General features: G+C 42.0%; 1 pseudogene; it reads left to right on the top strand.

Moving 5' to 3' along the window:
* Positions 1 to 6433: 6433 nt before the first annotated feature.
* Positions 6434 to 7439, top strand: LOC125173724 (proliferating cell nuclear antigen-like; annotated as a pseudogene).
* Positions 7440 to 24308: the final 16869 nt, after the last annotated feature.

Below are 24308 nucleotides of genomic sequence, written 5' to 3'. Positions count from 1 at the left end.
ATACAAGCCACGTTAGTTTGGACCAGCCACATTTCAAGCGCTCAGCAGCCACATGTGGCTCGAGACCACCATAATCAGATAGCATGGGTCTAGCTTTTTTTTTTTTTTATGAAGACTTTATTTTTAAGTAATCTCTGCACCCAACATGGGGCTCGAACTCACAACGCCAAGGTCAAGAGTCGCATGCTCCACTGACTGAGCCAACCAGGTGCCCCTACAGCATGATCTGAAAAAAAAAAGTAAGGGTAGTGTTTCCACCCTCAAGCAGCTATCATCAAATAAATAGTAGAATATTTCCACCAAGTAGCATACGCTGCTTAAAATGGTCAGACTTTTAAAAAATCTTAAAACAATCATAATGAAAAGGTAAACATAAAGTTATAAATATTAACTCAAGGGAGTCATAGTCTTGCTAATGCAGCCAAACTGGCATCATCTTCAAAGTGACCTTGCCCTCTCGCTTGCATCTTCTGGAATACTCCCTGAAAATGCCTTTCCCTTTCATGTTGCATTTGCTTACGTTTTCTTCTGCTCGCTTATCTCTTCCTCACTCCACACACCCGTATATACACTTCTCCACCCTGGTGAAGACTTACTTCTCCTTTACAGCCCAGTCCCAATGGACTGTCTGTTCCCCAAATCCCTGCTCCATGAGGGCAGGAACCATGCCTTATTTTTCTGCATGGTGGGCCCTCAATGCTCTTCTTTCTTCCAATGTTTACTGAATCCCTCTCTGTGCTGGAGATACTGGGTGAAAGACATACGGCCCTGCCCCCAAGTATCTTGCGGTCTGGTGGGAAGGACAGACAAATTAAAAAAGGACTCGACTACAGTTTGCTAAGTGCCAAAGCACGGTGCTGTGGGGAAGCCAGCCTTTCCTACACAACCTCTAGGCAGTCAGTCTCTCTCCTTTTTTCTTTAAGAGGTCACTGTGGGGGCGCCTGGGTGGCGCAGTCGGTTAAGCGTCCGACTTCAGCCAGGTCATGATCTCGCGGTCCGTGAGTTCGAGCCCCGCGTCAGGCTCTGGGCTGATGGCTCAGAGCCTGGAGCCTGTTTCCGATTCTGTGTCTCCCTCTCTCTCTGCCCCTCCCCCGTTCATGCTCTGTCTCTCTCTGTCCCAAAAATAAATAAAAACGTTGGAAAAAAAAAAATTTAAAAAAAAAAAAAAAAAAAAAAGAGGTCACTGTGGAAGTCAGCACAGGGTGGGCCTTGCCATGAGTCCCTATGCTTACTCAGCCTCAGCCAGCTGAGTCTTATGGGGGGGGGGGGGAGGGGCACTTCAGTGGAGATCACTGGGAGAGCGACCACGGAGGTGAGATTGCTTTGTCTCTATGCTAATATTAAAATGTGGACACATTCCCACCAGACTCATTCCCTGGTGAAAACTCACCAGCAGCCACCTCCCTTGGAACCCCCTGCCTGTACCACTTTAAAGAAACAATTGTCCCACAGTGGAATCCAGGGGGCCTTGTCCTTGGGTGAGCAACCTCATCTACCAATCCTCTGAGGGCTGAGCCACCCGTCCAACAATGTACACAGAAGCCAGCTGTCTCGAGCCCCCAGTGGGGAAGGGCAATAAGAGGAGAATGTAAGGCTAATTGCACATACTCTATTTCTCACTTCTAAGGAAGAAAGGACATTTCTGCAGGAGGGAGGAGGTGGTGTTGGTGACAGTGCCAGTGGTTGGCAAGGGTGCTGATTCCATCCCTCTTTACCAGTCACGGAATGATTTGTGTTTGAACACCTCGTTTTCAAGTGCAGATAAATTTGCAGAAATTTAAAAGTCATCCTTTTTTTTTAAATTTATTTGGGGCGCCTGGGTGGCGCAGTCGGTTAAGCGTCCGACTTCGGCCAGGTCACGATCTCACGGTCCGTGAGTTCGAGCCCTGCGTCGGGCTCTGGGCTGACGGCTCGGAGCCTGGAGCCTGTTTCCGATTCTGTGTCTCCCTCTCTCTCTGCCCCTCCCCCGTTCATGCTCTGTCTCTCTCTGTCCCCCAAAAAATAAATAAAAACTTAAAAAAAAATTTATTTATTTTGAGAGAGAGTGTGTGTGCATGAGCAGGTGAGGGGCACGAGAGAGAGAGGGAGAGAGAGAATCCCAAGCAGGCTCTGCACTGTCAACACATAGCCAGACATGGCACTCGAACTCACAAAGCATGAGATCATGACCTGAGCCAAAATCAAGAGTCAGACACACAACGGACCGAGCCATCCAGGCACCTCTAAAAATCATTCTTAAATCACTGTGAAGTGTTAGAGTGAAATAGTGAGACTGACACCCTGAGTTAGGGAAGGAGCTTCAATGATGATTAGGAGGAAGGAAAGAAAATTAAGGGTGGGTGGGCTTGGAGGAGGCAGGAGAATGGGAGGACTTTATTAAAAATGCAATCTTTGTCTACTTCCTGAGTTTTATTGAATCTTTGCGGCAGCAAATCGATTTTAGCTTATTTTTATTTTTACCTATTTGTTTAAGTAGGCTTTACGCCCAGCACAGAGCCCAATACAGGGCTTGAACTCATGATCCTAAGATCATGACCTGAGCTTGAGACTGAGAGTGAATGCCCAACTGAATGAGCCACCCAGGCGCCCCAATTGTAACTTATTTTTAAACATTGTATTGTTGACTGCTTGATAGGTGACAAACACCTGCTCCCCAGAAAACAAAAAAAATGAGTTTCTCCTCCTCTGAATTCTCACAGGCTTTCAGTCAACAATACTTGTTCAATGCCTGCTATTTGCCAGATCTGGTGCTAGGTTCTAGAGCTTTTGAATGTTTTGCACTTAGCATATTTCATCTTATATTATGGATGAATAAAAGTTCATGAATTTAAAAAATACTCCACATGTAGCGCTAGCTTTTCTTTTGCTGGATGGTGAGCTGTCTCTGCAGGGAATGAGATTCATTTGAGAAAAAGAGCTCACTGAAAATATTCCAGTCATCTCTGTAGCACTAAGTATCTAGCTTAGTGCCTGGTACATAGGCAGTGCTTACTCAATGTTTGTTGAATGACTACAAGGCCTCCCAAGTTCACCACCATGGAGCTGAGAAAGGTGATGTCAGACAGGGAGAGATGTGCTACAGAGGTCCCCCTTCATGAAAGAACTGGCTGACAGCCTCTGATTGTTAGTGCCTTCAACTGCTTCAGCTTTCCAGAAGCCTGGCCAAAACACGGGACTCCTCCACCGGGCAATGACCGCTCTGGAGGTTCCCAATGCTTCGGCTTCCTTTCCTTCCCAGGCGTTACTCCCCACCAATTCTTTTATGTTCCCAATTTTGTCTCAGCATCTGCTTCCTAGAAAACCCAACCCATAAGGGACTTTAGTCTTAAGCCCATTCACTGTAGACTGGTAGGAAAACACACAATTCTGGCAATAAACCAAAGACGATTGATGCAAAGAAGTAATGACAATAGTAAAAATTTTCTTGGTGCTTTTGTACAAGGTTACTTTGCTGAAATTATAATTTTTTAAAAATGTTTGTTTATTTATGTATTGAGAGAGAGAGCGAGAGAATCCACGCTGCCAGCGTGGAGCCGGATGCGGGGCTCAATCTCACAGACCGTGAGATCATGACGCTTAACCAAGGCACCGCTGAGCCAACCAGGCGCCGCTGAAATTATACATTTTAATTTCAGTGTAACAACAAGTGCCAAAATGGGCAGAGAAAGAAATGTACCTTATTAAGCCTTAATAAAAAGGTTATTCCATTTAAAATTAATGCTGTAGGGAGCCTGGGTGGCTCAGTTGGTTAAGCATCTGACTTCAGCTCAGATTATGATCTCACAGTTCATGAATTCAAGCCCCGCTTTGGGTGAGCTCAAGCCTTGCTTTGGGTGAGCACGAGCCCTGCTTCAGATAAAACAAAAAAACAAAAACAAAAACATAAACAAAAACATGAGCCCCACTTCCCGTGAGCTCCACTTCTCTCTCTCTCTCTCCCTCTGTCTCCCTCTGTCTCTCTCTCTGGCCCTCTTAGGATTCTCTCTTTCTCCCTTTTTGTCCCTCATGGGATTCTTTCTCTTTCCCTCTCTCTCTCTGCCCCTTGATCACTTGCGCCCTCTCTCTCTCTCAAAAAAAATCAAATAAAATTAATGCTGTAAAGTATAATACAAAGCTACAGTCATTAAAAGCAGTATGGTATTAGCACATCAGTGGATAATAGATGAACGGAACAGAATACCATAACCAGAAAAAGACTCTTGACTGTATGTAAGTTTAATGTATGATAAAAGTGTTTTTTTTTTAAACCCAGAAGGTAAAGATGATTTATTATATAAACATCATTGGGACAACTGGATAACTTATTGGGAAAAAATTAGACCCTACACATTAAAATAAAATGTAGATGAATTAGAATTCCAAACATAACGAGATAGTTATTAAAGTATTAAAGGAAAATAAAGGATGATATTTTATAATCTTGATGTGAGGAAGTCTTTTCTAAGGAAGAGCATAAAACCCAGAGACCATAAAAGAAAAGGATGGGTAGGTTTCACCACATCAAATTAAATCTTTTGTAGAGTGAAAGATATTATAAACAAAGTTAAAAGATAAGAATGAATGGAGTCACATATTTGGCAAAGAAAAGAGAAAAGATGAATATCAAAAACACATAAAGAACTCCTTAAAAGAAGCCCAAATATCTCAATAAAAAATAAAAGGCTGTGGGGGAACTTATAGAAGAAGAAATAAATAGGGGCGCCTGGGTGGCGCAGTCGGTTAAGCGTCCGACTTCAACCAGGTCACGATCTCGCGGTCCGTGAGTTCGAGCCCCGCGTCAGGCTCTGGGCTGATGGCTCGGAGCCTGGAGCCTGTTTCGGATTCTGTGTCTCCCTCTCTCTCTGCCCCTCCCCCGTTCATGCTCTGTCTCTCTCTGTCCCAAAAATAAAATAAACGTTGAAAAAAAAAATTTTAAAAAAAAGAAGAAGAAATAAATAAAAAACACCCAATGGCATATGCAAAGATGTTCAGCCTCACTGGTAAACAGGGATACAAATCAAAACCATAGATGGTTATTATTTTTCTAACCAACCAGATTGGCCACAATTAAAATGATTCATAATATCCAGTTCTGATGAAGTTGCAGGAAAATGAGCACCCTCATGCACTATTTATGAGAGTGCAAATTGGTAATTTTTTGGAGGGCAATTTGTCACTATGTGAGCAATTTAAATATGCACACCCTTCGACCTAGCACCTCTTACTCTAGGAAATCTCTTTTAGAGGAATGTGGGAAAGCCATGGGGAAGGGAGATGGATGTAAACGGGGAGATCAGAAGCAGGCTGAACCGCAACGAAGAGCTAACACCCCATGGAGATGGGCTGGAACCCACGCCAGCTTTTCACTGCTTCCAGTCTTGCTGATGTAGGTGTCCTGCAGAAGCTAGGGCCCTTTGTCACAGAGCAAAACACAAGCGCTTGGCTCAGGGGTTGCAGAAGCTGATGGAGGACCCAGGGGAAGGTTGAGAAGTTCAAGTCCAGCTGCTGCTTCACCTCCAAGGAGGTGAGTCAGCAGATCAGCAACTATGTCTATGAACTAGAAAATGGCAGCTGCTTTCCTTCCGCCCTCCAAATATCCCCCCATATCTCCCCTATGGCCCGCTCTAAAGGAAACAGAAGAAAGCACATTCTGGGAAGTATAATTCAGCCCAGCCAAGTGGACACATTACAAATTGGACATACGAGCGGATACCTGTCGGTGCATCATTGTTTGTATCAGGAAAAATTGGAAACAACTTTAATGACCTTTGTTAGGGGAATGGGCAATAAAGTTATGGTGTACATATACCATGAAATACTATGCAGCACTTAAAAACAATGAGACCAAAAAAAGGCGGGGAGGGGAATGTCTGTGTGGCTCAGTTGGTCAAGCCTCTGGCTTCCATTCAGGTCCTGATCTCACAGCTCATGAGTTCGGGCCCACATTGGGCTCTGTGCTGACAGCTCCGAGCCTGGAGCCTGCTTCGGATTCTGTGTCTCCCTCTCTCTCTCTGCCCCTCCCCTGCTCACTCTCTGTTTCTCTCAAAAATAAACACTAAAAAAGTAAAAAACAATGGGATCACCACAATGACATGCCACTACACACCCACCACAATGCCTAACAGGAATAAAACTGACAATACTAAGTGTTGACAAGAATGGGTAGTAATGGGCACTCTGTACGTTGTTTGTGGAAGTGTAAAATGGTACAGCCACTTTGGAAAATAGTGTGATATTTGCTTATGAAACTAAACATACACCTACCCCATGAACCAGCAATTCTGTTCTTAGGTATCTACTCAAAGAGAAATAGGAATTTATGTGCAGTGATCTTCCTGGGTCTCAGGCTTTCGTTCCTGTGTCTGCCAGCTCGCTCCTATCCCGTGACGACAAAGCCTGCTATGACTTCCTCCCTTACCTCCGCCTGTAGCTGTGTCCTTGAGACTCTGCCACCATGTTCCAGGAGTGCCTGATTCAGGGCTCCATCCTGCAGAAGGTGCTGGGGGTGCTTAAGGATCTCATCAAGGAGGCCCCCTGGGACAGAAGCAGGAGCGGCGTAAACCTGCCGAGCACAGATTCCTCCCACGTCTCCCTGATGCAGCTCACCCTGCCTGTGGGCTTCCACATGTGTCGCTGCCACCATGTGGCAATTTGACCATGGACATGAACCTCACCAGCATGTCCAAAATACTAAAATGTGCCAGCAATGACGACATCATTTCACTAAGAGCTGAAGATCATGCGGACACCCTGGCACTAGTATTTGAAACTCCAAATCAAGAAAAGGTTTCAGGGGTGCCTGGGTGGTTCAGTTGGTTGGGTGTCTGACTTCAGCTCAGGTCGTGATCTCATGGTTGGTGAGTTCCAGCCCCGCGTCAGGCTCTGTGCTGACACTCAGAGCCTGGAGCCTGCTTCGGATTCTGTGTCTCCTTCTCTCTCTGCCCCTCCCTGGCTCACACTCTGTCTCTCTCTTTCTCTCTCAAAAATAAACAGACATTAAAAAAATTAAAAAAGAAAAGAAAAGGTTTCAGATTCTGAAATGAAGGTAATGGCTTTAGGTGTTGAACAACTTGGAATTCTAGAACAGGAGTATCGCTGTGTAGTAAATATGCCTTCTGGTGAATGTGCACATATATAGGGAGATCTCAGTCATATTGGAGATGCTGTCGTAATTTCCTGTGCAAAAGATGGAGTACTAGGAGGTAGAAATACTAAGTTTTCACACACAAGTAATGTCGATAAAGAGGAGGAAGCTGTTACCATAGAGACGAATGAGCTAGTTTGGCTAACTTCTTTTTGCACTGGTACCTGAACTTCTTTACAAAGCCATTCCACTCTCTCCTACAGCGACACCCAGTATGTCTGCAGATGTATCCCTTGGTGTAGAATGTAAAATTGCTGATATGGGACATTTAAAGTACTATTTGGCTCCCAAGATCAAGGATGGAGAAGGATCTTAGGCATTCTTAAAATCTAAGAAAATGAAATTAAGCACTTTGCAAATTACTTCTTAGATGCCAACATGTACTTAAGTCTCTTCTGTCACCAAATTTGTACTGCTGAGCACATATGTAGATATTTTCTGTAAATACCCTATTTTTCCTCCATTCCTTATAATCTGTTTAAAGAACAGTCCAAAGTCCAAAGTCAAATCTGATCTTGTTAACCTAGAGATATTTCTGTCTTACCTAGAAATACTCATGATTTTCATAGCAAAAGGGTTTTGACTCTAAATGCAGTTTTAAGAATTTTTTTTTTTCCAATTTAGGGTCACCTGGGTGGCTCAGCCGGTTAAGTATCCAACTCTTGATTTCAGCTCAGGTCATGATCTCAGGGTTCGTGAGATCCAGCCCTGTGTGGGGCTCTTGCAGACAGCACAGAGCCTACTTAGGATTCTCTCTCTCTGCCTCTCCCCCACTCGCATGTGTGTCTGCTCTCCCTCTCCTCTCTCTCAGAATAAATATTTGTAAAAAAATTTTTTTAGGGGCGCCTGGGTGGCGCAGTCGGTTAAGCGTCCAACTTCAGCCAGGTCACGATCTCGCGGTCCGTGAGTTCGAGCCCCGCGTCAGGCTCTGGGCTGATGGCTCAGAGCCTGGAGCCTGTTTCCGATTCTGTGTCTCCCTCTCTCTCTGGCCCTCCCCCGTTCATGCTCTGTCTCTCTCTGTCCCAAAAATGAATAAACGTTGAAAAAAAATTTAAAAAAAAAAATGAAGAAAAATTTTTTTTAGCGTTTATTATTGAGAGACAGAGAGACACAGAGCATGAGCAGGGGAGGGGTAGAGAGAGGGGGAAACACAGAATCTGAAGTAGGCTCCAGGCTCTGAGCTGTCAGCACAGAGCCCGATGCGGGGCTCAAACTCACAAATTGCGAGATCATGACCTGAGCCGAAGTTGGTCGCTTAACCAACTGAGCCACCCAGGGGCCCCTCTCAGAATAAATATTTTTTAAAAAGAATTGTTTTCAATTTAAATAAAAGTTATTTGAATTTCAAACATCAAAAAAGTTATGTGCAGGGGCACCTGGGTGGCTCCGTCAGTTAAGCATCCGACTTTGGCTCAGGTCAGGATCTCACGGGTCATGGGTTCAAGCCCTGTGTCGGGCTCTGGGCTGACAGCTCAGAGCCTGGAGCCTGCTTTGGATTCTGTGTCTCCTTCTCTCTCTGCTCCTCCCCTGCTCATTCTCTTTGTCTCAAGAATAAACATAAAAGAAAAAAAAAAACAACAAAAAACCGAGATAAAAAAAAGTTATGTACATAAAAAGATATACAAAAATGTGCATATTCATAATAGCCACAACCTGGAGACAGATCAAGGGCCCATCAATAGGAGAACAAATATATAAACTCTTCTATATTCATGCAGTGGAATATCATTCAATGATACAAAGGAATCACTACTACATGTAACAATATGGGTGAATCTCAAAAACATTATGCCAAATGAAACAACCCTTACACAAAAGAACACATGTTTTATAATTCCACTTATATGAAATTTTACAACAGGTAAAACTAAACTTTTATGGAATAAAATTGGAAGAAATTTTATTTCTTCTTATCTGCCTATAGAAGATTAGGGTCAGGAATTGACCTGGAAGGGAGCAAGAGGGAACTTGCTGGGGTGATGATAATGTTCTATGTCTTCACAGAGGGTTTGATTACACAAATGTATGAAATCTTAAAATCTCAGCAAAAGTAGACTTTAAGATTTGTACACCTCATTGTACATATATTTTACCTTGAATGAAAATGTGTATGCAAACTTTAAATGCTAATTAATTATATGTATGATGCTTTTTTTAGGGGAAAGTGTACTGATGTCTGCAATTTACTTTGGATCCATCAAAAAGGAAAATGAATGGGTGAAGGAAGTGAGGGATGGACAGATATGAAATAAAGCAAGTCTAAGAAAATGTTAATGGTAGGGTCTAGGTCATGAGTACACAGGCATTCACTGTAAAGTTCTTCCAACTTTGTTGTATGATTGAAAATGTTTATAACATTTGGAAAAAATGAGATTGAATACGTGTATACTAATATTAGAGATATCCAAAACATATTGTTAAAAAACAAGCCTCAGAGGAAATGTATAGTATGATATGCACGTAAAGCAACTAAGCAAAACAAAAACTTCACTTCTGTGAGTAAATTAATAGAGGATACATATTAAACTATTAACAATGGTGACCTTTGGGGAGGAAAGTAGAATGAGAGAGTTGGAATCTTAACTTGGTTCTCTAGAAGGCAAAGCCTAGGGCAAAAGCTTATGTGATAACACTTTCGGGGATAGTGCAGTTCTAGGGAAGCAGGAGTGAGGGGCAAAAGAGAGTAAGGCAGGGAAGGGAGACAATAAAGATGTAGATGTATCACTGAGCTGGCCCAGCTTTATAGCAAGCACCAGTGACTATTTGGTCTCAAGAGAGGTCATCAGAGATGCTGTATAAACCTACTGTATCTTTCAACTGTCCATGGTGGGGAGGAAGGGAGAAGAATTTATGTGCTCATTGCTGTATTTCACTAGACAAAGCATTCACCCCCAAAGGCATCAACTCTCCCCACATTTTTGGAACCAGCCTGGCCAGCCAGTCTGCAAGCATGGGTGTTGAGTAGGTTGTATGGAATATTGTGTCTTAGCAGCAACAGATAAGCCCCAAAGGTGATTCTGAGGCCCAAGGCAAGAATGGGTCATGCCTGTGAGCAACATGGGGGGCCAGGAGTAGTCCCCATGGTAAGCCCTCCAGGATAAACCAGTAGAGCACCAAGGCAATTTCTCCTCTGCCTTAGGAGCGTGACAGGCCTCCTCCCTGCAGACTAGAGGAATGTACTTACTACCAGGCAATCGTTTCAGGGGCCTTCAATAACGGTGAGAGAAAAGACCACTGAGCACATCTGGGGAAATGCATAATTGGGATCCAGCACAACCGATCTTGGTAAGCGAAGACTTTCACTTTTAGCCATGTATACTTCTGCATTGCTTAAATCTTTTACAAGACTGCATTCACAAATTGCTTGTGTAATTAAAAAAAAAACAACAAAATCAAAATGTGATAGTCTTTGTGTAATATTTTGTAGCCAAATATAGTAGGGAGATAAACAGAATGAATTATGGAAATGTTAGCCTAGGGGCGTCTGGGTGGCTCAGCCAATTAAGCCACCGACTCTTGATTTCGGCTCAGGTCATGATTTCACGGTTCCTGAGATCGAGCACCCCCCCTTCCCCGCCCACCCCCCCATCTCAGTCTCTCTCTGCCCCTCCCCGCTCATTCACTCATGCTCCCTCTCTCAAAATAAATAAATAAACATAAAAAAGGGAAATGCTAGCTTAATATTACCTGAACCAGTAAGTTTAAATAAGATATTATTTTAGGTGGAGTAATACATTAAATGAAACAAAGTGAGATTTAATTTTTATTTCCTTTGTAAATAGTCTTAGGGAAATAAATTCAAAACTGGGAAAATAGTTCATTGTGATGATGTGTTCTGAATTGTGGCATGGGTATGGATTTATGGTCACTGGAATAATAAGCATACGAAGTACAGGTTTCTACTTCTGGGATAAGGGTAACATAATCACATTTGTTAAAGAGTTAGTAAAACATCACAGGAATCGGCCCATCTTGTCCTCTTAGCTCTCTGTTAGTCTCTGATCTCCCTGGTCACCAGGAGTCTTACAGCCTATTTCCCCTTTTTCTTCCAGTAACAAGCCCCACACCCCTCCTTATTAAATTTTGATAAGTTTTTCTCATTTGATTATCTCAGATAACACATGATCCTCCTACTTAGTTACAGTTCTTGGTGATGAAAACATTCATTTGGGGGCTCCTGGGTGACTCAGTCAGTTAAGCGTCTGACTTCAGCTCAGGTCATGATTTCATGGTTGTGGGTTCAAGCCTCATGTGGGGCTCTGTGCCGTCAGCTCAGAGCCTGGAGCCTGCTTCGAATTCTGTGTCTCCCTCTCTCTCGGCCCCTCCCCCGCTCATGCTCTGTCTCTCTCTCTCTCAAAAATGAATAAATGCTCATGCTCTGTCTCTCTCTCTCTCAAAAATGAATAAATTAAAAAGGAAAACACGCATTTGTTCCTTAAATGTAGCAATTTATCACATTATTGTCTAAATCTACCCTTCTTTGCCCTTTTTTGGTGAAAAGGGAAGGACCCTGTAAGCATGTCTTCTCTGTTAGCTGCAACAATGTTAGTCCTTGTTAGTAGAGGGCACTGGAGAGACACTGCAATAGCAGAGGCAGGGGCTCTGGCTCTGGTTTATCTTTGTTCTTGATCCTAAACCAGGGGAGTGGTGCTCACATTACAGCAAGTTATACTGGCCTGTAGGTGGGTGGTCTCTGACCCTCCAGTTCAGGCCTGTGGCACCTCAGTGAACTTTATCATCCAGTGAGCTGCAGAGAAATCATCAGTCATCTAAATCTCCTTGGCAGGAGAGATGGGAGGGTCTTGTAATTTTGTTCCTTGCTAGCCGCTCTTGTTTTTTGTTTGTCTGTTGTTTTGCCACTAGTTATTCCTGTTTTCTTTGAAGTTCTCTTTTACCCTTTTAGTAGATAATCACCTGTGATAGTTCATTTTATGTGTTGAATCAACTTAGAGGGTAGTTTTTGATGAGAGTAACATTTAAATTGGTGAACTTTGGGTAAAGCAGATTACCCTCCATAATGTAGGTGGGGCTTATCCAATCAGTTGAAGAACAAAAAGACTGGCCTTTCTGAGTAACAGGGACTTTACCAGCAGACTGCCTTTGAACTGGAAATGGAACATTGGCTCTTCTAGGTCTCAAACCTCCTCCTGCTCCTCCTCCTCCTTCTTTTTTTTAGGCTTATTTATTTTTGAGAGAGAGAGAGAGAGAGGGGGAGAGAGAGAGAATCCAAAGCAGGCTCTGCACCATCAACACAGAGCCCAACATGGGGCTCGAACCCACGAACTGCAAGATTATGACTTGAGTCAAAATCAAGAGTAGGTTGCTTAACTGACCGAGCCACCCAGGAGCCTCAGGGTCTTGAACCTTCTGACCTGCAGTGCAGATTTGGACTTGACAACCTTCATAATCATGTAAGCCAATTCCTTATAATAAATCTCTTTATATAAGTAAATAAAAATTTTTTTGTGTGTAAATATATATATATATATATACCTTTCACCAATTAATAATTCTTTATAGTGGGGTGCCTGGATGGCTCAGTCAGTTAAGCGTCTGACTCTTGATTTCGGCTCAGGTCATGATCTCACAGTTGTGAGATCAAGCCCTGTGTCAGGCTCCACACCGGGCATGGAGCCTGCTTGTGATTCTCTCTCTCCCTCTGCCTCTCTCCTCCACTCTCTCACTCTCTCTCAAAAAAATAGAATTCTCTATACTAAAGTTTCCATGCTTAAATTCATGGTGTGCTTTCAGTCTCCTGATGAGACATTGATTGATACCAGCTGATATCAGGCCACACACATGAAGATGATCATAGTAAGATAAGATACAGTACCTTCTTTCAGTAGTTGAAAGAAATGGACAAAGGAAAAGCTATGAAAACATTACATAAGAACAATGATGGACATGCTTGTTAGGGCCATGCAGAAGCAGAGAGGAAGGAAGACCTACCTCATGGGATATATCATAAGGCTTCACAGGATGGATGATGTCTGAACTGAATCTTGAAGGAAAATACTTTCCCAGGCAAATGAAGGTACAGAGTAGTGTAATCCAGATGGAGGGGAGAAAGCATGTCCAGAGGCAAGAGGAAGCACATTACATACTGGTAGCTTCCTGAAGCTGGGGAACAGGAGGCAGGAGAGAATGGTAAGGAACATGAAAGACATCATGAGCCACTTTAAGTAGTTTGCATTTAGAGTTCCAGGCCAGAGATTTTCAACCTAGTTTGCATCAAGACACCCACCACAGATAATATTCATATTGATAACAATTCCATACCTGAGCCAGGTTTTTGCTGCAACACCCCTCTCCTAGTTCACGGGTGTAACAAAGCATCCGTAATTTATAGTTGCTGCATCCAAAAATGGAACATTGGTAATGCTTGCTCCTTACTGTCTATAGCATAGATAAAATAGGCTGTGGGGTACACAAAATTCCTGGCTCTTACCCCAACTCTTTCTCTTCCATTTAGGAAAACATAGCAGAATGCATATGTTCCCCTCTACCTTCTCCAACTGCTCTGATCCACCTACCAAGTAATCCAAAGGATTGACAACTTTGAGTAGGGCCCAAAGAAATAAAAATATTTCCAACAGGTTCAGGCTGCAGTGCGGAGAGCAAAAACCCAGGCTGCCAGTACTGAAAGACTAATATGGGGGCGCTGCCAAGTCCTGCTGGGGGATTAAAGATGGGGGTGAACCGACTACAGCACGTGAGCATTCTCTCTGCCAGCCTCTCCTCCAAATACTCAAGGCTAAGGAATTACAAGCTAAGAGGATACCTTATCCCAATGCTGCTTCTGCTAAGGAGTTGAAAGGTAAAAGCTCAGAAGGGCTGCCGGTCCACAGTGACAGCAAATGGGAAGGATCCAGAGCAGTTTGGTGGTGCCTGGCACTCCCTTCTCTGAAGCTACTCCCTTCCCTCTCCTTAAACTCATTTCGACTACATTAGTCATTTTTGCTCCAGTAACAACCAACCTCAAAATCGCTGTGGCTTCCAACAGAGGCTGGCAAACTTCTTCTGTGAAGGGCCAGATAGTAAATATTTTGGGCTTTGTGGGACATATGGTGTCTGTTGCAGCGACTCAGTTATGCCCTTAGAGCAAGGAAGCAGCAGTAGACAATACACAAACAAGTAAGTGTGTCTACGTTCTGATGAAACTTTATGAATACTAAAATTTGAACTTCATATGCTTTTTATGTCCCAAATCTCATCCTTCTTTTGATCATGTTTTATTGAGATATACTTCACATATAACATTATATTAGTTTCAGGTGTATAACATAATGATTTGACATTTATGTATATTGCAAAATGATCACCTCAGTAAGTCTGGTTAATACCCATCACCACACTGTTACACATTTTTTTTCCTCATGCTGAGAACTTTTAAGGTTTATGCTTTTAGCAACTTTCAAATACACAGTATGATTAACAACAGTCACCACATGTTCACTACAGTCCCATGACTTATTTCATAACTTGAAGTTCGTAACCTTTGGCCCCTTTCACCCATTTTGCCCCCCACCCCACCTCCCACCTCTGGCAACCACCGATCTCTTTTCTGTACCTATGAATTTGTTTTGTTTTGTTAGATTCCACATATAGGTGAGGTCATATAGTATTTGTCTTTCTCTGACCTATTTCACTTAGCATTATGTCCTCAACGCCCATCCAGATTGTTGCAAATGGCAAAACTTCCTTCTTTTTTATGGCTGAATAATATTCCAGTGTGTGTGTGTGTGTGTGTGTGTGTGTGTGTGTGTGTATCACATCACATTTCCTTTATCCATTCATCCTTGCATGGACACATTTAGGTTGCTTCCATGTCTTGGCTATTCTAAATAATGCTATAATGAACGTGAGGTGCATATGTCTCCTCAAGTTAGTGTTTTCGTTTTCCTTGGATAAATATCCTAAAGTGGAATTGCTGGATCATATGGTAGTTCTATTTTTAGTTTGTTTGAGGAACATCCATACTGTTTTCCACCGTGCCTGCACCAGTTTACGTTCCTACCAGCCGTGGACAAACTTTCCCTGGTCTCCACATCCTCAGCAACACCTGTTTTCTTATCTTTCTGGTAACAGTCATTCTAACAGGAGTGAGGTGATGTCTCATTGTGGTTTTGATTTGCATTTCTCTGGTGGTGACGGATGTTCAGCACCTTTTCATGTACTCATTGGCCACCCATGTGCCTTTTTAGGAAAAATTTCTATTCAGATCCTCTGCCCATTGGTTTGGTTTTGTCAGACTGGTTTTGATTTTTGGTTTTTGGTTTTGCTATTGAGTTGTATGAATTCATTATATATTTTGGATATTAATTCCTTATCAGATATATGATTTGCAAATATTTTCTCCCATTCAGTAGGTTGCCTTTATTTTGTTGAGCATTTTCTTTGCTGTGCAGAAGTTTTTTAGTTTGATGTTGTCCCAGTTGTTTATTTTTGCTTTTGACACCTTGGCTTTGGGGTCAAATCCAAAAAGTCATTGCCAAGTCCCATGTCAAGGAGCTTACAGCCTACAGTTTCATCTAGGAGTGTTATGGTTTTAGGTCTTACATTGAAGTCTTTAATTCATTTGAGTTAATTTTTGTGTATGATAGAAGATAATGGTCCAGTTTCAATCTTTTGCTGTCTAGTTTTCCCAATACCATTTATTGAAGAGATGGCCCTTTCTCCATTGTGTGTTCTTGGTTCCTTTGGTGTAAGTCTCGTTAATATATGACTTATGGGCCATATATTACCTTTCAACTTTTCAAAAATGAAAAAAATTCTTAGCTTATGGACCTTACAGAAACAGACAGTAGATTGGATTTGGCCCATGGGCTGTAGTTTGCAAACCCTTGGTTTACAACCACCAACATATATTTTTTGCTGTCTTTACAAGTTGGTGATTATAGGTCAGCTTCCATGGCTCAAAGTACCTCACTCTGGGACCCAGGTTGGGCTATAAAAGCAGCCCCTATTTGGCTCACACTATTTTTTAAAATGTTTATTTATTTATTTAGAGAAAGAGAGAGAGAGAGCATGTGAGCAGGGGAAGAGCAGAGAGAGAGAGGGAGAGAGAGAATTCCAAGTAGGATTTGTGCTGCTAGTGCACAGCCTGATGCGGGGCTTGAACCCACAAACTGTGAGATCATGACTTGGGCTGAAACCAAGAGTCAGACGCCCAACTGACTGAGACACCCAGGTGCCCCTGGGTCACATATTTATGTGGCAGAGAAGAAGAACAAGAGCACTGGTGGAAACATATGATGTGCCCTAAAGCTCCTGCTCAGAACTGGCATGCTGTCACTGTTCATACTCCGTTGGCCCAGGCAAGTCACAAAACCAAACTAGACAATGGGTCCGGGAACTGCACTCTGTCTCCGGAGAGGCAGTGAACATCACACAGCAATGGGTGGTGACATATAATCCTCTCAGAATGAAAGAAGGGAGTAGTTGGAAAGGCTAATACAATATATCACTCTGAACCAATACCCATTTCCACTGTGCATTAGGACAATACTGGTCAATGTGTGGTTCACAGACTGATGTCCCCAGTCTGTAATAAGTACAGAAAGTGAGGGGCGCCTGGGTGGCGCAGTCGGTTAAGCGGCCGACTTCAGCCAGGTCACGATCTCGCGGTCCGTGAGTTCGAGCCCCGCGTCGGGCTCTGGGCTGATGGCTCAGAGCCTGGAGCCTGTTTCCGATTCTGTGTCTCCCTCTCTCTCTGCCCCTCCCCCGTTCATGCTCTGTCTCTCTCTGTCCCAAAAATAAATAAACGTTGATAAGTACAGAAAGTGAAAGTAAGTGAAAAAATGTAAGAAGTTTCATATAATAAAGACGCTACAAACAAAAACAATCTGGTTCTTCAACACAGTTTGAGAAGCACTTCATTAGCCAACACAATAGCCAGTACTTTCAGGGGACATGAATTCATGAGCCAATATACAACCAGTATGAGAGAGACAATAAACTGAATCTCTCTGTCTCTCTCCCTCTCTCTCTCTCTCTCTCTCTCTTTCACACACACACAAGCACATATATATATAATCTAAGAACTATTGGAATAAAATAAAAAATTTAAAATAAGGATGATAAAAATACTTAGAGAACAGATTATATTAACATATGAGGTAATGAGAAATCATAAAAAAGAACCAAGAAGAAATATGAGAATTGAAAATAGAAAGAACACAAAAGATAGAATAGAGGGATAGATGTGACTGAAGAAAAATTAGTAAATTTCAAGATCATATTGAGGAACTTTCCATAAGATAGCAAGAAAGGACAAAAAGATAAGGAATATAAAAAGAAGTCAAGAGACATGGAGAACAGGAATAAAAATGCCAACATCTGAAAAATTAGGGGTTCCAGAAGGCAGGTGAAAAAACATGGAGAGGAATAAATTATTTTTTGAATAGTGAAGGTAACCTTCCCAGAATTAAAGAAGGATGAAAGGTCTTAGACTAAAAGGACCCATAGAGTGCCGAACAGGAGCATTAAGACAAAAATCTACACTCAGACACATTATAACAAAATATAAGACTATCAAATGTAAAATGCAAGAATATCAAAGACAAGAGAAAATTGTAAGGGAACTGTAAAAGAAGAATTCTATGGGAAGAGGGGTGCCTGGGTGGCTCAGTTGGTTAATCATCATGACGCATCAGGCTCTGTGCTGACAGCTCAGAGTCTGGAGCCTGCTTTGAATTCTGTGTCTCCCTCTCTCTGCCCCTCCCCCACTCACTCTCTGTCTCTTAGAAATGAATAAACTTTTAAAAAAGTTTAAAAAAAAGAATTCTGTGGGAAGATAAAGAGTGAGTTGGTATCATACTACCTAACAGCAACACTGGATGCAAGATAAGAATAGAGCGATATGTTTTATAGTATCACAGGAAGAGAACTTTGATTCTAGAATTTTATATTCAGTAAAATTGTCATTCAAATGTTAGAGCATGATAAAAATATTTTCTGGTACACAATGCTTTGGAAGCTTTGCCACACAAACATTGAAAATAGTATTGAAGAAAGAACTTGAGATGAGATACAAATCCCAGAGATGCTCCAAGAGATTGGAGAAATATGAGTGTTCAAGTGCTTTGGGGTGCCTGGCTGGCTCAGTCGGTACAGCATGTGGCTCTCGATCTTGGGGTCCTGAGTTCAAGCCCCATGTTGGGCCTAGAGTTTACTTAAAAAAAAAGAGAGAGAGAGAGTATTCAAATACTTTTGTAAAGTTTATCTTTGTTTTTAAAGAAAAGGGGTTGTATCAAATAAGGTGAAAAGAGAAAACACATCTATAACAAATAATATCAATTCTCTGAAAAAAAAAGAGAGATGAGCATATGCTTAAGTACTTTCTTATTAAGGTGAAGAAATAAATATTGATACATTTAATTATTCACAGGAGTAAAAAACATGAATATAGGTAATAAATTAAGGACAACCACAACATGAACAAAATATAAATATATAACTTTTAAATCAGGAGAAGGAAACTCAATCTAACCAATAGACTAAAGAGAAGAACAGTAAAAATAGAATAAAAGGAATAAAACATAAAGCAAATGTAAAATATGACAGAAGTAAATCTTAACTGCAAATACAATAATTGCATTAAATTCAAAACTAAAAGGCTGAAATTCTCAGACTAGCTTTTAAAAATCCAACAATATAATTTATCAAAGCATATACTTAAAAGAAATGGAAAGGTTGAAAATAGGATAGAAAAAGCTATGCCAGGGGTGCCTGGGTGGCTCAGTAGGTTAAGCATCCAATTTTGGCTCAGGTCATGATCTTATGGTTTGTGAGTTCAAGCCCCGCGTCGGGCCCTGTGCTGACAGCTCAGAGCCTGGAGCCTGCTCTGGATTCTGTGTCTCCCTCTCTCTCTGCCCCTCCCCTGCTCTCCCTCTCTCTCTCTCTCTCTCCAAAATATATTAAAAGAGAAAAAGCTATGCCAGGCATATACAAATCAAAAGAATCTAGAAGCCAATAATCCTAATATGTAATAAAATAGGACTTAAAGTAAAAAACAAATCATAAAAGACAAAACATATTATGGGACATAACACAGGAAGGAGAGGAAGGAAATTATAAATGCCAACTATTCCCTGTGACCAGTTTTAGAAACAAGGACTGTAGTAACTATACACATTTTCTTTCTTGGTTACAGAATATCATATTATGATTTAATGGATAAGACATGAATATTTCTCAGAGAATGATGTAGTTCTTCATGAGTCATTGGGTATTCCCTTTCACTGAGATAATGAGAATTTTTTTTCTATGACAGTTGAATTATATTAGGCGGGAACATTTTGTTACTTTTTTTTTTTAATTTAAGTATGGTAAGTTTGTATGGATAACTAGTATACAAAATGATGGACTGTGGCATATACTGTGTATTGGCTCATTTAACACACTCTCCAATCCCCTTCTTGTATTCCTTCCTATACTGACTGCATAGGCTGGAAAGCTAAAAACTACATTTCCCAGATTCCCCTGAAGTTATTTTTCAAATAGATGCATCCTTGTGAGACTGAAATGGAGGAAAGGAGAAATGTGAGGCAGAAGCCATGGCTCTGGGCATAATAGCTATTCTTGTAAGCCTAGTTTGAAGGGGCTGGTTCTTCTGGGGCAGCTTGGCAGAGATTTCAATGTCTATTCCTAATGTCATAGTATTAGGTGGTGGCAGCGTTTGGGGTCCTATGACAATAGTCACGTGGTGTGGTTGGGAGTTTCTCATGGTTGATGTTGTCCTGAACTTCCAGCATCTAAGCATGATTCTCTGGCCCACTGGGATATTCATAAATCGCACAATGTTATGTAATAAAAAGCTCTTTCAGTTTAAAGTACCCTGAGTGGATTCTACTCTCTACAAGTAACAATACTGACTCTAGGAGACTGTTAGTGGCCCCTCAACATCTTTTCTCTCTTTCTTCCTTAGTAAGAGAATGTTTAACTATACATATTACTACCCCATGTAAAGACTGTATTTCCCAGATTCTCTTGCAGCTAGATGTGACCACGTGACTAAGTGCTGACCAATGGGATGTAAATGAAAGTGTGATGTGGCAGATTCCAGCAATCTTCCTTAAGTGACAGCAAATATATGCCTTTTACCCATTCTTCTCCTTTTCTCTATCTTCTTTGAGAGTTGGCGGTCCATTTTAGAATAGGAGCATTAGGGCCACAAGCTAGGTATGGTGGAACAGAAACTTGGTAACATGCTTGGTTCCCTGAAGGCTTCATAGAATGGAGCTCCTATACTAGCCTTGAATCATCCACCTTCAGGTTTTTTATGTGAGAGAAAAATAAACTTATGTCTTGTTGAAGCCATTGTTATTTTAGATTGTCACTCTCAGCCAAATCTAATTCAATGAATCAATGACCAATAAACCATCACCCCAATTCAGAAAATATATACCCTTCCTTTCTGCCCATTAATCCCTTGTTCATATTTAGGGATTAGTTAAAATTTTCATGTCATCCAGTCTCTCATGTGAATCCACATCTTACAGTAACTCCCAAGGGTATAGTTCCTTAAATACAGCTCCTTGAAGATGGTCCCTCTTGATCTGAAGACCCAGGAACTAAAGAGAAAAGTTATCTGTTTCATGCTTACCCAACTGGCAGTCGTGGTACATATGGGATAAGCACTATGGACATTCCTGTTCAAAAGGGATGAAAATGCAGGCATAAATCAATCACTGGTCCATAGTAATTCTGAAATCTATCTGGACAAATGTTGGAAATTCCTTGATTAGAACTCAAGGCCTGGGGTTAATCATCCATGGCTCTTGGTTCTACTCTCTGGGCTCTTGATTCTGCCCTCTGAGTCATCCTTCCTTTTGCATGGAAAACAATTCCAATTTGCAACTATGTAGTTTTCTTTAATTTTTTTTTAACGTTTATTTATTTTTGAGACAGAGAGAGACAGAGCATGAATGGGGGAGGGTCAGAGAGAGAGACACACAGAATCTGAAACAGGCTCCAGGCTCCGAGCTATCAGCACAGAGCCCGACGCGGGGCTCGAACTCACGGACCGCGAGATCATGACCTGAGCCGAAGTCGGCCGCCCAACCGACTGAGCCACCCAGGCGCCCCGCAACTATGTAGTTTTCACAGATTGCATTCTACCAGCAGAATTTTGGGGGTCAGAAGGTGTCTTTTCATTTTGTATTGCCTCTGATCCTTTCAGTCCAAGTGGGCAGCGTTCTTCCAAACACTTCTGAAAAACATGGGGCTCTCGCGAATCTTCTTGAGGTTCACTCCATTAGAGAAAAGGTATCCTCACAAAGCTCTTCAAGATAAACCCTTCTCTGCCTTGAGCTTCTGCTGAGGAACAATAAGCTTAAGTTTCTTAGAATTCTACTGTTTGAGGGGCTCAGGTCATGAGCTCACGGTTCATGGGACTGAGCCCTGAGTTGGGCTCCTGCACTGACAACACAGCCTGCTTGGGTTTCTCTCTCTCCCTCTCTCTCTCTGCCCCTACCCTGCTTTCTCTCTCTCTCTCTCTCAATAAATAAATAAATAAATAAATAAATAAATAAATAAACAAACAAACTTAAAAAGGAATCCAACTTTTTTTTTTTTTATTTTTTTATTTAAAAAAAAAATTTTTTTTTTCAACGTTTATTTATTTTGGGGACAGAGAGAGACAGAGCATGAACGGGGGAGGGGCAGAGAGAGAGGGAGACACAGAATCGGAAACAGGCTCCAGGCTCTGAGCCATCAGCCCAGAGCCTGACGCGGGGCTCAAACTCCCGGACCGCGAGATCGTGACCTGGCTGAAGTCGGACGCTTAACCGACTGCGCCACCCAGGTGCCCCGCATCTTTAAATCTTTAAAGGGCTTTTTATCTAAATGAACAATACTCTGAGGTAATACCTTCAATCTTTCTTAGATCTTGGCAAAGGATTTTAATGTTACTCCCTTCATTTCACCTTTGGACTGTGTTTTCCTGGATTTAATATTTGCTCAGAAGCCATTTCTTAATTTTAGCACCATTTGCCACCTGGAGAGGCTAGGAATTTTCCAGAAAGTTCTGGAAACCAGAAAGTTCTGGCTTCCTTTTGTCAAATAGTCCTTCCTTTACCTTATCTCTTTCCTTTCATATTTTACTACAAGTGGCAAGAAGAGACCAGGCAGCCCCTTCAACATTCTGCTTGGGAATCTCCTTAGCTAGATTACCTGATTTATTAGGTACATTTTCCACTTTTCACCTTACTGCAGGCAATAGTGCTGCTAAATTTCTGCCAACACATCACAAGGACCCCTTTTCTTTCAGTGTCCAATCAGATTTGTATGGCTTTCCTTTAAGCCCTCACTGGCAGCTTCCTCAAAGACCAGCAGGACTCTAATATTTTTTGAAAGAGTCAAGTTTCATTAACACTCATCTTTCAAAGTCCTTCCATTTTCCCCCAATGCCCAGTTCCAAAGTCACATTTTTTAGGTTTTTGTTATGGTAGCATTTTTAGGTACGACAATGTGTATAAGTTATCTATTGCTGCATAACAAATTGCCCCCACAACTTAATGGCTTAAAAGGACAAATATTAATTACTTCACAAGATTTCTGAGGGTCAGGAATCTGGAAGCAGGTTAGCTGGTTGGTCCGGCTCAGGGTCTCTTGCAAGGTTTCACTCAAGTTGTTAGCTGGGACTGCAGTCTGCTGAAGGCTTGTCTGGGGCTGGAGGATCCATTCCAAGGTGGCATACTCTCATGGCTGTTGGCAGAAAGCCTCAGTTCATCTCCATGGACACCTGAGGATACTGGCTTCTCCCAGAACAACAGATCCAAGACAGAGAAAGAACAAGCAGGAAGCTGTTTTGCTTTTATCACCAAGACTCTGAAATCACACACTATCATTTCTACTTTATTCTATTCTATAGAAGTGAGTCACTAAGTCCAGCTCACACTCATGCAGAGGGGAATTAGGATTAACGTCTTGAAGGGAACAGTGCCAAAGAATATGTAAGCATTCAAAAATCACTATGACTAGGGGCACCTGGGTGGCTCAGTTAGTTAAGCGTCTTACTTTGGCTCAGGTCATGATCTCACGGTCTGTGAGTTCAAGTCCTGTGTTGGGCTCTGTGCTGACAGCTCAGAGCCTAGAACCTGCTTCTGATCTGTGTTCCCTCTCTCTCTACCCTCCCTTGCTCATGCTCTGTTCTCTCTCTCTCAAAAATAAACATAAAAAAAATTTTAAAACCACCATGACCATCCATGTTCTTGTCCTTGCCCTCTAGCTCCAGTGGAGATAGTGGAGTTTTCACTTTTCCTATCTAGGCGCTGTTCCTCTGTTTGAGATTTTGATCTCTTTCTCCCTCAATTACACAAATTCAGCCACTACTAGTTATTCTTCTTGTATATTTAATCTCCTTTGTCTTCACGCTTTCCATTAGCATTTAAACACATTTATTTTTAAGTCTTTTACCATATTGCCTTCTAGCTAATACCCTCTCTCTTTGCTAATAGTTTTATTTATTTATTTATTTATTTATTTATTTATTTATTTATTTATTTATTTACTTAATTTATTTGAGAGAGAGAGAGAGAGGGAGAAGTGGGGCTCACCCGAAACGGGGCACTTGCTCACCTGAAGCAGGGCTCGTGTTCATCCGATGAGGGCTCACGTTTACCCGATGCAGGGCTCAAACTCACGAACCATGAGATCATGCATGATCTGGTCAGAAGGCAGATGCTTAACTGACTGAGCCACCCAGGTGCCCCTATAATAGATTTTTTTTTTATAATGTTTATTTATTTATTTTGAGAGAGACAGAGTACAAGCTGGGAAGGACCAGAGAGAGAGGGAGACACAGAATCCGAAGCACGCTCCGGGCTGTCAGCGCACAGCCCAACACAGGGCTCAATCTCATGAACTGTGAACTCATGACCTGAGCCAAGATCAAGAGTTGGACACTTATGGGTGCCTGGGTGGCTCAGGTGATGAGCTCACAGTTCGTGAGTTCAAGCCCCACGTCGGGCTCTGTGCTGACAGCTCAGAGCCTGGAGCCTGCTTCAGATTCTGCGTCTCCCTTTCTCTGCCCCTACCTTACTCATGCTTTCTTTCTCTCTCAAATATAATAAACATTTAAAAAACTTAAAAAAAAAAAAAAAGAGTTGGACACTTAACCGATTGAGCCACCCAGGAGCCCCTGCCTGCAGTAGTTTCAAAACATGTCCCCAAATTCTCTGAG

The sequence above is a fragment of the Prionailurus viverrinus genome, chromosome C1, assembly GCF_022837055.1.
Source record: "Prionailurus viverrinus isolate Anna chromosome C1, UM_Priviv_1.0, whole genome shotgun sequence".
NCBI lineage: Eukaryota > Metazoa > Chordata > Mammalia > Carnivora > Felidae > Prionailurus > Prionailurus viverrinus.
This window is presented reverse-complemented; position numbering and strand designations above follow the sequence as displayed.